This window comes from Crocodylus siamensis, chromosome 1 (genome assembly GCF_052110815.1).
Source record: "Crocodylus siamensis isolate JL-2025a chromosome 1, ASM5211081v1, whole genome shotgun sequence".
Classification (NCBI taxonomy): domain Eukaryota; kingdom Metazoa; phylum Chordata; order Crocodylia; family Crocodylidae; genus Crocodylus; species Crocodylus siamensis.
The window spans coordinates 369,638,838-369,656,338 of record NC_143395.1 but is presented as its reverse complement, the minus strand read 5'-3'; the positions used below and the strand labels follow the sequence as shown (position 1 = coordinate 369,656,338).

General features: G+C 47.1%; 1 long non-coding RNA gene across 1 annotated transcript in view; it reads right to left on the bottom strand.

Annotated features, from left to right (window-relative positions):
* Positions 1-5,797: 5,797 nt before the first annotated feature.
* Positions 5,798-17,501, bottom strand: part of LOC149875056 (uncharacterized) — a 40,061-nt gene continuing 28,357 nt past the window's right edge. Inside the window, exon 3 of the long non-coding RNA XR_016439122.1 lies at positions 5,798-15,763. This is a non-coding gene — a long non-coding RNA (uncharacterized LOC149875056). The remainder of the gene's footprint in view (positions 15,764-17,501) is intronic.

The window sequence follows — 17,501 nt, the reverse complement described above, 5'->3', positions numbered from 1 at the left end:
TTCCCTATGTTTTTTCCTTACAGTACGTTAACATGCCTCATTTAAAAATCAAATCACTATTTCCTTCTTAGCATTTGTTTTCACACCCAGGCCCTCTATTTCCAGAAGCAAGATAGGCTCTGTAACTATACTGACTGATGCCATGCCAAATTTCACAACATCCATTGTATCTTAAAAGTCTGTAACAGAAGGAAAAAATCATATTCCTGATAAATATCATGTGCTTACATCACTTTTCTTAATGAGTGAATGGCTATTGTAACACACCCAATTAGTCACTAGATCCCATTAGCTCTGTGATTCAAAACGGTGCCATTCACAGCTTCACGTATGCACTTTTGGCTTCCCTTATATTAGTTTAACTGTCTGAATGGTTCAAAAAAATTAAAATGCATCTGAACTGAGTTCTTACCAGCTAGCGATGTAGAATCATCAGTTTTTGGGAATTTCCCTTGAAGCTAGAAACACCTGTTATTGAGGCACACTGTACATGACACAAAGGATGTTTTTAACAGAGTGTTTTCAGAAGGGAAACAAAACTTCATCAAAGTAATTCCATATGCTAGTTTTAACAATAGTAATGATTCAATAATCAATGCCTTTCTATAACCAGTGTCCTATGAAAATACTTTATTTTTCAATTTCTTAATAGGACATATAGAATGATGTTTAATCAAAATGTATTCCCTATATCTGCATACAGTAGAAGGTAAAGCTTCATGGACAATAAGATTTCATGGGAAAGATCCAGGTTCTCTAGCTTAATTTACCACACAAGGACTTCCACAAGGTAGATAGGGACTTTGCAAACAAAAAGTAAAAATTCAGCCCAGAACATAAGTGCTATGAAGAGTGAAAAAAAACCCAACAACACTGCCACCAAGATTGTACTCACTATATATAGTCATTATTGCTACTTTCTCCTACTTGGCCATAAACCCTTTTTGTTTTATAGACATGCAAATACATCCCAGTTAAATTAGCCAGAGAACACGTAATCTAACCTATTGTTCCATAATACTGTGGATTCAACCATAAATTTCTGTATGAAGTATCTAGACCAAAAAAAAAAAACCCAACATAGATCAGAACTCAGTCCATTAACACCTTAACATAATGAATGACTTGCAAATAAGTATTACTTGGCAATTTTTTTAACATCTCACAGGTATTTCAAGGCCATGTCTCAAACCCTAATGCAGCTTCTAATGGCCAGGCACAGTGCAAAACCACTATTGACGCCGTCTGGCTAAGAAGAGAAGCCAAGAACAGACGGACACAAACGCAGCCTTGCAACCTTCCTTTTCCTTACTGGCAGTGATCAGGTTTAGGAGAGGCCTGAGGCATACTGATAAAGATAAGCGGAGACTACTTTTACACATGCACACCTGTCCTTATATATAAGGGCCATCCAACGAGCAGCCCACAAGTGGCACGCAGCTCACATGGGACTAACATGAGACTCACAGGCTTCTGCCCAGCTGCTTCTCCCCTCACTGCTTTAGTTGCAGCAGCAGCTGGGGTCTCCAAGCTCCGCCTCCCTATCTGGCTTCTGCTTCCAGCACCTGCTCTTGGGGACAGAGCAGTACAGCAGGAGGGGGTTAGGATGCCCACTCCGAACTTGTGGCAAGGGAGGGGGCTGGGCTACCCATGCTGCATTCAGCACCAGAGAGGGAGCTACCCATGCAGTGTGACCAAACACAGGCAGCCAATGAGACGCTGGACAGCCCTGCCTGGAATTAATATAGGACATAATTTTCCAATTGTATGAATTGAATTCCCCTTTTACTGATATTGAATTCATTTTAAAACTCCCAAAGAAAAAGCATGGGGGTTGACTGTATTTACATGAATCCATGACAACTTCAAATTTAAGATGATCCCACAATAAGATTTTACACATGTAAAATGATGTGATAGATTTCATAGATTTTAGGGCTGGAAGGGACCTATTAGATCATCGAGTCTGACCCCCTGCCCTGGGCAGAAAAGAGTGCTGGGGTCAGATGGCCCAAGCCAGGTGTTTGTCCAATCTCCTCTTAAATACTTCCAAGGAAGGGGACAGCACCACCTCCCTTGGAAGCATATTCTATATTTTGGCAACCCTCACTGTAAAGAATTTTTTTCCTGATGTCCAATTTAAATTTGCTCCCCCTAAGTTTGTGGTCAGTTTCTAGCGACCCTGACAAGCGCCCTAGTAAACATTGTATCCCCTATTTCCTGCTGTCCCCCCCCGATGAGTTTGTAGACAACCACAAGATCACCTCTCAGCCTTCTCTTGCAGAAGGTGAAGAGGTTCAGGTCCCTCAATCAGTCCTCATAGGGTTTTTCTGTAGGCCTTTCACCAGACCCTCCTCTGAACCCTTTCCAGGTTATCTACATCCCTCCTGAAGTGCGGCACCCAACACTGGACACAGTACTCCAGCTGTGGCCTGACCAATGCCACATAGAGGGGGAGTATTACCTTCTTAGACCTGTTTGTGATGCACCTACTTATGCAAGAAAGTGCAGTTAGCTTTACTTATTACTTTAGCACACTGGTGACTCATGTTAATTTTGGAGTCGGCTACAACTCCAAGATCCCTTTCTGCAGTTGTGCTACGTAGAATGGTACTTCCCAGGCTATAGGAGTGTTGATGATTCTTCCTTCCCAGGTGCAACACATGACACTTATCTTTGTTAAACTGCATTCCATTCTGTTCTGCTCACTTCCCCAGCCCGTCCAAATCTGCCTGAATTTGCTCCCTGCCCTCTAGTTTGTTCATTTCCCCCCATAGTTTGGTGTTGTCTGCAAACTTGGATGGGGTGCTTTCTACTCCCTTGTCCAAGTCACTAATGAAGATACTGAACAATACCGGTCCTAGGACAGAGCCTTGGGGGACTCCACTATCCACATTTCTCCAGGTAGAAACCAACTCATCCACCATCACTCTCTGGGTGCATCCCATAAGCCAATTTTCCACTGGACTGGACTGTGTAATAATCTATGTTGCAACTGTTTAGTTTATTTATAAGAACTGGGTGCAACACTGTGTCAAAGGCCTTTTTTAAAATCTAAGTAAATAACATCTACCTCTATTCCTTCATCCAAGCATTTTGTGACCGAGTTGTAAAAAGAAACCAGGTTAGTCAGGCAGGATCTTCCTGCTATGAACCCATGCTGATTGCCCCTTAGCATCATTTTACTCACTGGTCCCCCACAAATGTGATCCTTAACAATTTTCTCAAAGGTCTTGCCAAGGATAGATGTGAAACTAACTGGGACGGATTATGAATTTCTTATCACTGTAAGGCTCCTGCGCTGCACTCTAGGTCAGCTCGGCATGCCTCAAGCAAGAATGAAGCACTGCCCCCACCTCCCGCAGCTCAGGGGCTGTACAACCTACCAACCATTCGCTCCCCAGTCATGGGAGATGCAGCCAGGCTCTGACAGAGAGGGAAAAAGATCAAAACCTGACTGTTTTGGGTTGTTTTCCTTAGTGAAGCCTGCCCGCATGAGCTGCTGCTGGGTCACAAAGCCCCTCAGTTGTGGGGGATGGGGGCAGTGCTTCCCTCCATGGCAGCAATACTCCCCAGGGCTGCCCGGGCAGGGTATTAGCTGCACAGGTGCAGCCCCAGCTCACAGGCAGCATCTACTGGATACAATGGTGCACAGGGCACTGGAAGTCTGGGTGTGCTTGAGGAAGCATGGGCTTGGCTGCCTTCCAGCACACCTTGCGCTATCCTGCCACATGGGACTACCCAGGAATGGCTCGCTGCCCTGGGAAGGTAGCAGGAGGGTGGCTGGGTGTGCTGGCAGCTGAAGAAGGCTGCAGGGATGGTGCATGGGCCACTGGAAGTCTGCCAAGCCCGAGCTTCCCTGAGCATGCCCAGGCTTCCAGCACCCCATGCACCATCTCCACTGCCTTCCCTGGATACGGCCCTTGTACACATGAGGAATATTGCTCTAATTTGTTACATAGCAAACTAAAATACATGGGATGTGTTTTAGTTTGCTATGTAAAAAAGTAATTTAAACTGAAATACACCACCAAACATGTACACTGTTACAAAATTTAATTGAAACACACCACCGAACATGTACACTGTTATGCAATTAAGTTGTTAACAAGTGCAGTTAAACCACTAAAAGGGGCACATGTACAAGGACCCTCTTATTCTATGACTATAAACAAATCACAAGGTCAGACTTTTGGGTAAATATTTGTTTATATTCCTAAACCTATTTTTACACAGGACAGCTTTATGTAGCCTTTTTGAGGATAAGAAGCATAGGCGGCAGAAGGCTGGTGTTAACAGGGCTCAGCCCTCACAAATGCAGGCAGCCTGGGTGCAGGCTCCAGTAGGCTGCAGTGGGAGAGAGGGGCACGCACAGAAACAAGGAGCCAGAGCCTGCAGGCGGCTGAGAACTCAGCCTGTCCCGTCCATGTGTGGAGCAGGGCCCAGCAAGTAAGTGTGTGGACGGGAAGCAGTACAGAGGAGGGAATGAGTATGAGGGGGCAGATGGAGGCCTCCACAGGGGGTGAATGGGGCCCCAGGGCGGGTCATGGGATGCTCACTGCCAGGTGGCTCATCCAGAGATACAAGGGGGGGCTCTCATTGCTGCCCACAACAACAGGGCAGGCACAAGGGATATGTGTCCCCCATCTGGGGTGGAGGCAGCTGCTGCTGCAAGCTGCACTTGCAAGCTGCACAATGCCATATGCCTCCCACAACCAGGCAGGCAGTGCAGCCAGCGCACAGGCAGCACATGGTGTCGCATTGCTCCCGGGGCACCAGCAGCAGAGCGCAAAGTGCAGCCCTCAGCAGCAGCCTGCCTCTGCCCCACACACAAATCGGGGGGCATGTGGCCCCTGTGCCTATCCCAGGGGTGCACACAGTGATGGGACCCCCCGCAACCCTGGATAAGCTTCCTGTCTGAGCATCCCACAACCTGCCCCGGCACTGAGGCCCCACTCACCCCATCCCCTCTGCATGACTGCCCCACTCCATCCCCTCCCTGCAGGGGCTTTGATCTGCCCACCCTGAAAGACTTACTTGCTGGGGAGGAGGGGGCATGTGCATGCATGCTTGTGCACTCACACACTCAGCCCCCCCAAATTATATATTTTTCCTCCACCGACAGTGAGAAGTGTTGATTCTGTTAAAGTATTCGGTCAAAATGTTGCCCTGTGGGGTCAGGCCAACACTCAGGATCTCAGTATTGCACTGTTAGACAGGAGGGTGAGACGCAATTGCACGTATACAAATACACAAATCAATTAGGTGCATACACACACACACACACAAGTTCACACACATACAACCCACCTACACATACACACAGGTAAGTTCCTAACTTGGATGGTACAGTGTGTATGTGTGTGCTTGGGGTACCTGGGATACTTGGGGGAAGGTTCAGGTGAGAGAGAGAGAGTTAAAGTGTAGGGAGTGAAAGTTGCCAGAACCAGGATTAGAACCAATGGACTACAGAGAAGCTGGCTGAGGAACTGAGGCTTGGGTTTACTTAAGGTAGACTGGGGCTGGAAACTGAGGCAGGCAGCTGAGAGATGGGGGGGGGGCAGATAAGTGGTGGCAAGGAGGAGATAGCCAGGAAAGAAACTGAGGCAGAAACCTGGTTGCTGAGGGGAAAAAGAAAAGACAGTGGCAAAGAAATGGGGTTTGGAGGCAGAGAGGAGCTCAGGACAAATGTTGGAGGTGCCAGTGAGCCAGAAGCAAGAGAGGGAGAAATGAAACAGAAGTTAGAGGCGTGAGGAGCAGAGACTGGAGCAGGACCAAACCATAGTAAAGCTAGGAGTCCAAATAACAGTTTTATTTAACAGACAACACGCTACACAGCCCCATGAAGTCATTGGTTCACATACACAGGCACTCACAATGACATCAGGAGAAAGAGACTCCGTGGAAGGGCTGGAGTCCAGGCAGGGAAGAGAAGCAGAGTCCAAGTCCTTGGTTGAAGAGGGGGTGGAGAGTGATAGCTACCTATCCAGGCTGGAAAGGGGTCCTTGTGCAGTAGGTGTTGTCCAGAGGGGCGGTCGCCGGAAGGGCCTCTGGGTGGACAGGTGGTGTGGCATGGTGCTGGTCCAGGTGGAAAGGCCGTCCCACTGGGTCTGTCTTCACTGCCCCTTTTTATAGGGGCAGACCTTGTGTGATCCTAGTGACAGGAGGCATGCCCAGGCAAGGGTCAGTCCCTGGTGTACTGAGCGTGTGTGCTCCATGCAGGGATGTGCAGTTTCTGGTGTCTGTAATGGTGGGATACAATGGTAGATTTGCTGGTTCTTCAGGGTCTTTTTTCTTTCAACTTCTGGGTTCTTGTCTCTGTTCCTGCGTGAGGTCCATGGTTCCTGGATGAATCAATGCGAGGTGATGGCCCAGTCGTTACAGGCCATTCAGTAGGGGCCTGCTACCATTGTATTTCAATCATTCCCAATCACTCTCATTCATCCAGGAACCAATTTACACGGGACGGGTACGTGACTCATACAGTTGTGACATGGGGGATGCCCAGGCAGAGGACACAAGATGGAGACTTGACATACAAAATGGAAACTTGACATGACTTTGGTTCATTTACAAACACAGGCCTAAACCATACAATATCCATATGAAACAATAAAAATCAATATGAAAATTATAATAATACAATATACAACAGTAAGAATCAATACAAACCTAATAATAATACAATATAAAACAGTAGATATCCAAAACCAATAACTTGCTACCAAAATAAAAATGTTAAAGCTTATCTTAAGTCTGAGCTCACTTATGCAACATATCTGCAATAAGATGTTTTCCTGGTGTGTACTGTATGTCTAGATCATACAGTTGCAGTTGAAAGAAAAGTCTCTGTAAACTGATGACATGTCTAACAACCCATTGTTTGCTTTAGTTACCAAAGGTCTGTGATCAATTTCAGCTATCACAGGCTTCTCATAGATGAATATATGAAATTTCTTACCACCATATACCAGAGCTAAACTTTCTCAGTTTGTGCATATAGACACTCTAACCTAGAGAGTGCCCTAGATGCATATGTTACCAGACTTCAGCTATCCCCATGTTTTTAAGCAAAGCTGCTTCAATGCTTTCTTTAGAAGCACCTGTTGACAATTTAATGGTCTTTTAGAGTCATAGTATTTTAGTACCAGAGCCTTCATTATTTTTTCTTTCAGGTTTTTAAATTCAGCTTCATGTTCATGTTCCCATGTCCACAGATCATTCTTTTGTAGGAGTGATCTAAGGTGTTTGGTCTGCTCTGCTAACTTAGGTAGATATTTCCCTAAAAAACTGATCATTCCCAGCAATTCCCCCTGCACTCCTCACTTATCTGTAGAGGATGGCATGTTTGTAATGGGTTTAACCCTTGCAGGATCAATTTATACCCCTTTCTTGAGCTTTTTTCCCCAGATATGTTATTTCTTTGACCCTAAATTTGCATTTTTTTTGCTCAGTTTCAATCCTGCTCCATGAGCTTTTTCTAGGGCCTTTCTTACCTCAAATCATGTTTTTCCATAGAATTAATACATCATCAATACAAACCATAGTTCCATCAATACCTTGACAAATTTGCTGCACCTTTCTGTGAAATACTTCAGGCACAGAACACAATCCAACACGAAGCCTACAAAAACAAGAAATACTTAGCTTCTGCCACAGTGCCAAAAACTTTTTCCCTGGTGGGAAATATGTTCCCTTTTGATGAATCTATTCATTTGCTTAGAATCTAGACACAAACTCAAAGATCCATCTTTTATTTTCTATTATGACCAGTGAATAAACCCAAGCAGTTGATTGCTCCACTTTTTCTATTATGTCCATATTAACTAATCTATCTAATTCCTTTTTCAGTTTCTCCCTTAGTACAAAGGGAACATTTTTTGGAGCCTGTATGGTGGGAGTTTTTGGTTCTTTTAATTCTATCTTGTACTCAGTTGACAGTTTCCCTATGACCTGAAATATATCATGAAACTCTTCTATGTTCTTGCTTTCTAATCTATCAGTGGTATCCATTGTCTTAATCAAACCTGGAGTTTTACACATTTGAAACCTCTATAATTGGCACTAGCTTTCCTGGGACTGTTACAAACTGGATTTTTACTATATTACCCTTGTATCTAACATGCAGTACACAAACACCCATGGTTGCAATCATGTTCCCATTATGCTCTAAGTCTCACTTTCTTATTCTCATAGTATACAGGTTTAGTTTTCATTTTTTGAATAATATGTTCTGGTATTACATTGACCTGTGCCCCTGTATCTAATTTAAAAGTTACCATTAGTCTGTTGGTGCCCGGGGTGATTGTCCGATCCTCAGAAGAATAAACTTCTTCTTATAACGTGCCAATGAGGAATTCTTCCTTTTCCTCATTGTATAGAGCATACACCTACTATTTCTTGTGCATTGCATCCTGCTCCTTACTGCAAACTCTTGCAAAATGATTGAGTCTTTTGCATTTGTTGCAGCACTTCCCAAATCCAAGTATTGCATGGGTTTGTGGCAACCCCCACAGCATCTGCAGCTGACCATAGTTTCTTCAGTCAATTCTCTCTGGCTTCCGATTGCCTCCTTCATAGTGAGGTCCTTCTTTCTGTATTGTTTGTGTGGTGCCTTAGGTTTTTGTAGTCTTGTAATCCTGTCTAGTTCAGCTTGCTGTGTTTTTTCCTCCAGCTTCTGCAACCTGGCATTTGTTATCTCAGGTGCTCCACACATTCTAGCTGCATTTTCCAAATTAAGCTCAGGATCTTCTAGAAGTCTTTTCCTGAGGCTTCCATCCCTTATACCTAATACTAATTGGTCTCTGGATCATGGACTCTTTTAGGTCTCCAAAGTTGCATGTCTGGCTCAGCAGTCAAAGGTCTTTGACCAACTCCTCTATTGTCTCACATACTTTCTGTGGTCTCATGTGGAAATTATAGTTTCATAGTTTCTAGGGTCGGAAGGGACCTGAGCAGATCATCTAGTCCGACCCCCTGCCATGGCAGGAAAGAGTACTGGGGTCAAATGACCCCAGCAAGGTGTTCATCCAACCTCTTCTTAAAAACCCCCAGGGTAGGAGCCTGCACCACTTCTCTTGGAAGTTGGTTCCAGACCCTAGCCACCCTGACCGTGAAGTAGCGCCTCCTGATATCTAACCTAAACCTACCCTCTGCCAGCTTGTGACCATTATTCCTGGTCACTCCTGGCGGTGCTTGGGGGAACAGTGACTCCCCCAATGCCTGCTGATCCCCCATGACTAATGTATAACAGGCCACAAGATCCCTCCTCAGCCTTCTCTTTTGGAGGCTGAACAGGTTCAGGTCCCGTAGCCTCTCCTCATAGGGCCTGCCCTGCTGTCCCCTGATCATGCAAGTGGCCCTCCTCTGGACCCTCTCCATGCTGTCGGCATCCCTCTTGAAATGTGGCTCCCAGAACTGGACACAGTACTCCAGCTGCAGCCTGACCAGTGCTGCATAGAGGGGGAGGATCACCTCTTTGGACCTGCTCGAGATGCATCTGTGGATGCATGACAAGGTGCGGTTGGCCTTCCTAACTGCCTCCCCACACTGCCGGCCTATGTCCATCTTGGCGTCAATGACGACCCCAAGATCCTTTTCCGCCTCCGTGCTGTAGGTATGGTGCCGGTTGTGCCTCCCCAGGTGCATCACCTTGCACTTGTCTGTGTTGAATCCCATCCTATTCTCATCTGCCCACCCTTGTAACCTGTCTAGGTCTGATTCTAGCCTGTTCCTTCCTTCTAGTGTGCCCACATCCCCCCACATCTTAGTGTCATCAGAAAATTTGAACAGGGTGCTTTTTACCCCCTCATCCAAATCACTGATGAAGATGTTGAACAGTGCGGGCCTGAGGACCGAGCCCTGCGGAACCCCACTGCCCACGCCCTTCCAGGTTGAGAAGGACCCATCCACTACCACCCTCTGGGTGCGGCCCTCCAGCCAGTTGGTGACCCATTTGACTGTGTGACACCACAGCCCCCCAGTTTCTTAATGAGAATGGGGTGAGAGACAGTGTCAAAAGCCTTCCGGAAGTCCAGGAAGACTATGTCCACTGCTACCCCTGCATCTAATGATCTGGTGATCTGATCGTAAAAGGCCACCAGGTTGGTCTGACAGGACCTGCCACTGATGAACCCATGTTGGTTGCCCCTAAGCATGCAGTCCCCTGCTGGCCCCTCCTGGATGTGTGCCAGAATAATTTTCTCGAACAGCATGCCTAGGATCGAGGTAAAACTAACTGGCCTATAGTTTCCCGGGTCCTCCTTCCTGCCTTTTTTGAAGATGGGGACCACGTTGGCCCTCTTCCAGTCCTCCGGCACCACTCCAGAGCACCACGAGTGCTCGTAAAGCCGTGCCAGCAGTCTTGCAATGACCTCGGCCAATTCCTTTAGAACTCTAGGGTGGAGATCATCCGGACCAGCTGACTTGAATACGTCCAGCCCCTCCAGAAGTTCCCTAACTAAATCCTTGCTAACACTTGGCCCAGGTGTGCCTCCCCCAGGGCCCGAGGGGGGCCAGCAGGGAGGTGGCTGTTCTGGTCCCTACTTAGGAAGGCGGAGGCAAAGAAATCGTTAAACATGTTAGCTTTGCCATCTGGTGTGACGACCAAATTTCCCAACGCGTCCTGCAAGGGCCCCACATTACCCGGGACCTTCTTTTTACCCCCTATGTATTTAAAGAAAGACTTCTTATTGTCCCGTATCTGGGAAGCTAGTCCCAGTTCCATCTCTGCCTTGGCCTTCCTAACTACCCCCCGACATCCCCAAGCAACTTCAGAATAGTCCTCCCTGGTGATGACCCCTTCTTTCCATTGGGTATAAGCCTCCTTTTTAGCAAGGAGACATTCCCGGATGCTTTTGGTGAACCCTGGAGGCTTGCGTGCTCTCCTGCTCCCTTTGATCCTTGTTGGGATTACCTTCCTTTGGGCTTGGAGGATCATCTCCTTAAGGAGCGACCACTCTCCTTGGACACCTGGCTCCCCCCCCCCCAGGACCTCAGCGCTTCTCCAACTATCCTTAGCTCGCTGAAGTTTGCCCTCCTAAAATCTAGGGCCGCTGACTTACTGCATGCCTTTGCCACCTTGTGCTGGATGGTGAATTCCAGCAGGCGATGATCGCTGTCACCCAGGTGGTCGAGCACCCGCAGCCCCCTCACCAGGTCATCACCCGTGGCCAGCACTAGGTCCAACAAGGCATCTCCCCTGGTAGAGCTGTGCACCTCCTGGGTTAGACGGAGGTCCTGCACTCTGTCTAAGAACCTACGTGAGCGTTCAGACCTGGCTGACTGCTCTTCCCAGCAGATGTCCAGGAAGTTCAGGTCCCCCATGACTACCACATCCTTAGCCTTCACTACCTCTGTGAGCTGACCCAAGACTCCTGCTAGTGCAGGGCAGAGGAACCGAACTCAGCTAGAAACTCAACAACTCCTAAGATGGTGTCGACACAGAGTGCTGCCAGGGCCTCTGCCCGGGGGGCGCACCTTCCCGGGGCTTGTCTGAGGCCTCCACCCAGAGACGGAGTCCACGGGGAGGCTGGCGTCCCCCAACCCCCTGGCCTGGTAGCTGCCCAGCAAGGCCTGGGGGGGCAGAGACTGGGGACCCCCACACCTGTCCTGCAGGCGCCCACCTTAGGGCCCTGGAGGCGCAGGTGAGGGAGCTCCAGGAGGAGGTTAGCAGGCTGAGGGGAATCCGAGAGGCAGAGGAGGAAATTGACAGATATTTTCTTTCCCTGCAGGGTTGTACGACCAAGGAGGATGCACCTCAAAAAGAGCCCTCCACTACTAAGTGGCAGACGGTCACCTCCCGTGCCAGGGCTGCTCGAAACACGGCAGCACCAGTTCCTCCAGTCCGGCTGGAGAACAGGTACGAAGCCCTGGCAGCCCAGGAGGAGGAGGAGGAAGGAGAGGACGAAACCGGGGAGGAGGCAACTCCACGCTCACCGCGTCCTGTGTCCAGTTCTGTGCGCCCCACTTCAGGGGGGATGTGGACAACATTGAGAGGGTCCAGAGGAGGGCCACCCGCATGATCCGGAGACAACAGGGCAGACCCGACAATGAGAGACTGTGGGACCTGAACCTGTTCAGCCTTCACAAGAGAAGGCTGAGGGGGGACCTGGTGACCATCTATAAACTCACTAGGGGGGACAAGAAGGGTTTGGGAGAGACCTTGTTTCCCCTAGCGCCCCCTGGCATAACAAGGAATAACGGCCACAAGTTGTTGGAGAGTAGGTTTAGATTAGACATCTGTAAGAACTACTTCACTGTCAGGGTGGCTAGGAACTGGAACCAACTTCCTAGGGAAGTGGTGCTGGCTCCTGCCCTGGGGGCCTACCTAGCTGGGATCATTTGAGCCCAGTTTTTTCTCCTGCCCAGGAAGGGGGTCAGACTTGAAGATCTACAAGGTCCCTTCCAACCCGATTCTATGATACTTGCTTTTGCAGGTATCAAATTTAGGTGTGAATAGCCTAACATTGGCATTTTAAGGTGCCTTAACGGTGCGCATGTGTAGATGTATGCCCTTAATGTGTCTTAAATTGAGCTAAAGCACCTTAAATTTGCACATGCAGATGCGCCCTGTGAATGCCAAATTTCTGTTCCAGGTATAGACCAGTTTTGTGTGCTGAACTTCTGTTTTGTTATGAGTATAATACACCAGTTTCTGATCTCTTGTACCACTAAAAGTATAATGTCTGTACCTGGTCTTAGACTACAAGTAATCTGCTTTGAAACAGGAGTCACTCCACTTTTCAGTGAGTTTGTTCGCTCAAAGGTTTATGAGGATGCATTCCTGGCTATCCCATTGCTGGCAGTCCTCTGACTGCTAACCCACACTTGTCTTACCTGGGTCCTGTGTAATCTCCTACTATTCCAGGGCTATTTTGACAGAATTTCACCTCTCAATCTAAATGTTCACAGGCAGCCAGAAGAACCCCTTTTCAATACTAAGCACTAGTGGACTCAGATGCTCATCAGCAGAACCACGCCTCCCAATGTGGGCACTCCGTAGAGGGCCCATGGGCCAGATACATTCCACGAAGAAGCTGGATACAGCTTGTGAAGGTCTGACCCAGCCCAGGGTGGCACAGGAGATCAGACAGAAAATACCTACGCTGAGCTGCCCATCCCCTCTGCAACATCTTCAGCAGTCCTCCCTGCTGCTCTCATGCCTGCATTTACCCTTGCTGCAGAGGAACCAGGTATCTTCAGCAAAGGTAAATACAGGCAGCTTGGGTGCTCTGGAAGGATGGATATTTGTGGCCTATGGCAGGAAGACGTGTCATGAACTTTGGCCCAGAGTGGCAAAAGGTTGCCAACTCCTGCCTTAAGGTGAAGAATTACCCAAATGAAGGCCCAAAAACCTCTTAAAGATGCTGAAGGTGTCTGCTGCTGCTACTACTACTCCTTCCTTGCCTTATAGTCTCCCACCCACCTAAAACTAGCACAGTTCCCTTTGCTACCAGAAGCCTGTAGAGAAAGGAATTTGGAAAGCTTCTTAGTATGTAAAAATGGAGCCCCAGAGTAGCAAGAAAAGATGGAGGTAGCAGGCCAAAATTACAGGAAAAGAAACAATGTGTCATTGTTGGCAGGGAGACTAGGACAAACTCCTGTGCTTTTTTTGATTTACTTGAATACTTGATAGTAATCAGGGATGATTGGCTTCCCAGCTGATTATGGCATCATGCTTCTCCATGATGGATGAACTCTTATCTTGTTACTCTGCTTCTGCAGCTCATGTGTGAGCTTGGGGCATTTTTCTAGGAAAATTCCCTGTCATCTGAAATTCAACAGCCACTGCTGGATATCCCATTTCTGCATCACTACTCCTTTCTACCAATTGCCCTAGCTGGCCAAGCCTCAAGGTGCCCCAGATAAGCCACTGCTCAAAGTCATGCTCCTGCTCCTCCACTAGCTGAATCATCAGGATAGCCTAAGCTGAATCATCAGGATAGCCTAAGCCCTATAAAATACAGGGCCAAATTTACCCCCCTGCCCAATGCCAGTAATAGATCTGAAAACGGTGCTGGCAAAATCAATGAACGCTAAAAGCGATATCATGTGCGCTTGTCAGTTTGACTTCCACTCCCAGCATTCCTGTATTTTCTGGTAGGCAGCAGCAAGGAAAATCAAAGCAGAGCTCAGAAACAAAACATTGCACCATGGGATACAAGCCAAAATACCAGGCAGTTACTTTGAACAATTTCAGAGCTGTGTGGACACAATGACTAACAAGGAAACTACCTTAACCTGACATAACAAAATAGGGCTCAAATTTATTAAACTACTGCAAATAGAGCAAACAAATTTAGCTCAAGGTGGTATCATCATGCAAACATGACCCGAGTTGCTCCATCACTCCTATTCTAGAAGCCTACTTCCCCTATCTAAACCCCAGACTACAGATAAACTGTCAGAAAAGAACCTCTTCCCAGCAAGACCTCAGCACTAAGGGGAGGGGAAATTGTAGACCTCACTACTGTCTGAGAAGAGCCTTGATCCCAACAGTTAGGAGCTGGGCTTCTCTCTGAAAGCACAAGCTCCCACCCTAACACCACTTCCTTCCCTTCAGCAACTGTGTCCTCTGTGCCACACACACACGTCCTAGAGAAAACCCTGAAGCAAAAGAGTAATAATTGGCCATGGAGGATTCCCACACAAGCTTAAACTGCCCCAGATATAACCACACAGTACGAAAAGCTCTTTTTTTTTTCTTTTTGAACATATGTGAATGCAAATAACTTCTTCATTCTTCATGACCGGACACTAAATGAAACCACAATTGTAAGCTAACGATTCCCCCCCCCACCCCAAACAATGCTAAGGGCTGAGTTCAGTCCCATACTTTTAAAAGATGTAAAACCACATAAACCACAAAAAAACCAAAAACATCCCAAGAAACATTTTAAATACAGTACAATTGACAAAGCATTTTAAAAGAAATATTTTGCCTTCCAAACCAATACTAATCAAGCAATTTGAGGCACTAGACTGATAGGTACTGTGTACTCCTGATGCACATTACCTCAAGTGGAAAGAAAGAGCCTGCAGTACCTTACAGGATCAGCAACTGGGTTCGGTTTTTAAAACAGCTCTCGACACTGGCCTGATTCTCCATGTAAGTGGATCTAGGTGCTTAAGTGATGAACTATTCATTCCTGTTCAAGTACATTCATGTACATATTCTTGTAATATACTTTTATCTTTGTTCTAAAATTAAGAGAGAAAAAAAGCAGAGAGGAGGAAGGCTCACCGGCCTTGTGTATTAGCAGTTTTTTTTACAGACTTGAGTAGGGTGTACTAGGATCACATTTGGGCGAAGTTCACTTAGGCACCTGATGGCTGGAGCAGAATCTCTCTCATTCTGTAAGCTGCCTTTTCTAATAGCAAACCAATATGAGGGGCATTAACCCATTCTTCTATTGATAAGTGTGTTTCTTTCCTCCACCAACATACAAAGCAGCTACTGGCTACCAATAAGCCACTTTGCAGCTGTGCAATTTTATACCTGACTGGTAGAAAATGTCAGGAAAGCACAGTGATACCACAGCGTTCTTTGTAAGTAAGAAAAATGGTTGAAGTCCATACCTGGCATAACTCCACTAAAGCCAAACAAAGGAAAATAAACTCAAAATCGTGGCACAGTGCCAGCTGGGATAAATCTGGCCCACTATTCGTAGTGGTAAAACTGTTAAATGGCACGATCCTACTTCTATTGAAGTCCATGACAGCATGTCTCATATGTCCCAGAGCCAACATCCTCCTTCAGTTACTGCAAGTATAAAATGGAAAATATGTCAAGAAATATTATCAGAAAGAATTCACAATGAAGTAAACATTTCGTTCTTCCATTTGTTTTCATTCAGACTTGCCTTGCCGCTAATAATTATGACAGCGGATGTGATAAATGTCCGCTAGACATATTTAAGAACAATATACTTTACCAAACACAGCAGAATTGCACAGGAAAAAATGGTTATTATAAACTAATTGTTTCTTTCACTATTCACTACCACCATGAGTCACTACAGCTATGAATTGCATTGCTCTTGTTCCTCCAAAAGAAGACAGCATGAATGTTTTTTTCTTACTTTGTTTTCTGTAATATATTAATTGTCCCCACTTTTCAAAACTCGAAGTTCTTTCCAAGTTGCACTACAATACTCTTTAATAGCTATTAGCAGCTAACATGTCAAAATTACGAACCAGATTCTGACTTCGTTCACTCGGATGTAAATCCAGAGTAATTTCTCTGTTCTATGTGGAGTTATTTTGATGCAATTGAGAATAGAATTTGGCCATCAGTCCTTGTATTTTTATGCCACCGTGAATTTGACTCATATGTATTTTAGTCTGTGTAAAGCTACATGAATAACCCAGCTTCATACCACAGCAATTCTTCCAACTAATTAAGGACAAAAGGTGATGAGCTGTGGAATCTTGTCAGTCCTCCTTGGCCAGAAAAATTATGATTGCAGTGTCAGTCTTTTGGGGTGGGTACTGAAAAGTGTGGAGTAGGTGGAACTGCCAGAGGTGTATTGAAGCATAGGGAATAGACAAACAAGATACCATTAGGTAAAAGGGGACAGGGCTTTAATGCACATCAGTTGCTCCATGATAACTACCTGAGCTACCATCTTACCCCATGGTTAATTAAAACTTATCCTTCTTTCACTGAGGACTAACCTACTGTGATTTAGCTGCCCTGTGGCAAGTGGTTTGTATGTCCATTAGGGCTGTGCGAAGCTTCGGTAGCCAATTCTGGTAGGCGACCAAATCTCTGAATCCAATTCGGTAGGCAACCAAATCTCCAAATCCAAATTGAATCAGGAGATCAATTAAGAGCTCCAAATCGATTTGGAAAATATTCAGCCACTTTGGCAATTCGGCCATAGCCCAAACAGGCAGCAGTCCTCACCACGTTGGATACAGCTCCCTCCAGCTGGTAAATCTGTTGTGATGGGTAGAGGAGGGAGACAAGAAGCATGGGAGAGGAAGAGATTGGGGCTAGGGCAAGCTGGGCAGCTGGGGTGGGTGGAACAGGACTTGAGGAGGGGTGCAGGAGGGTGTGGGGTGTTGGATGCAGGCTCTGCCCTGCTGCACTTGCCCAGCCACAAGGGAGTGGGGGCAGGGACAGGACATAGGTGTGGCTCACACTGGGCAGAAGGGGACAAGCGGCAGTAGGGCATAGCCCTCACTCCCAGTGGTGCCCCACCCGCATCTCACGCTCCCCTGCCCACCCTGACTGGGCAAGTGGTGGCAGTACCTGCCCTCCCCGCCCCCCCCGCACCAGCTGGGCAAACGGAGGCAGTGCACACATCCTGCACCCCTCCCTAGGCCGGATGGGGGACAGGCACTGCTGCCAGTTGCCCAGCCAGCACAATAGGGCATGGGATGTGGTCACAGCACCGCTGGGAGCAGGGGCCATGCCATGTTGCTGCTTGCCCCCTTCCGCCCAGAGCAAGCCATGTCCACATCCCCCTCACCCCGACTGGGCATGCAGCAGCAGG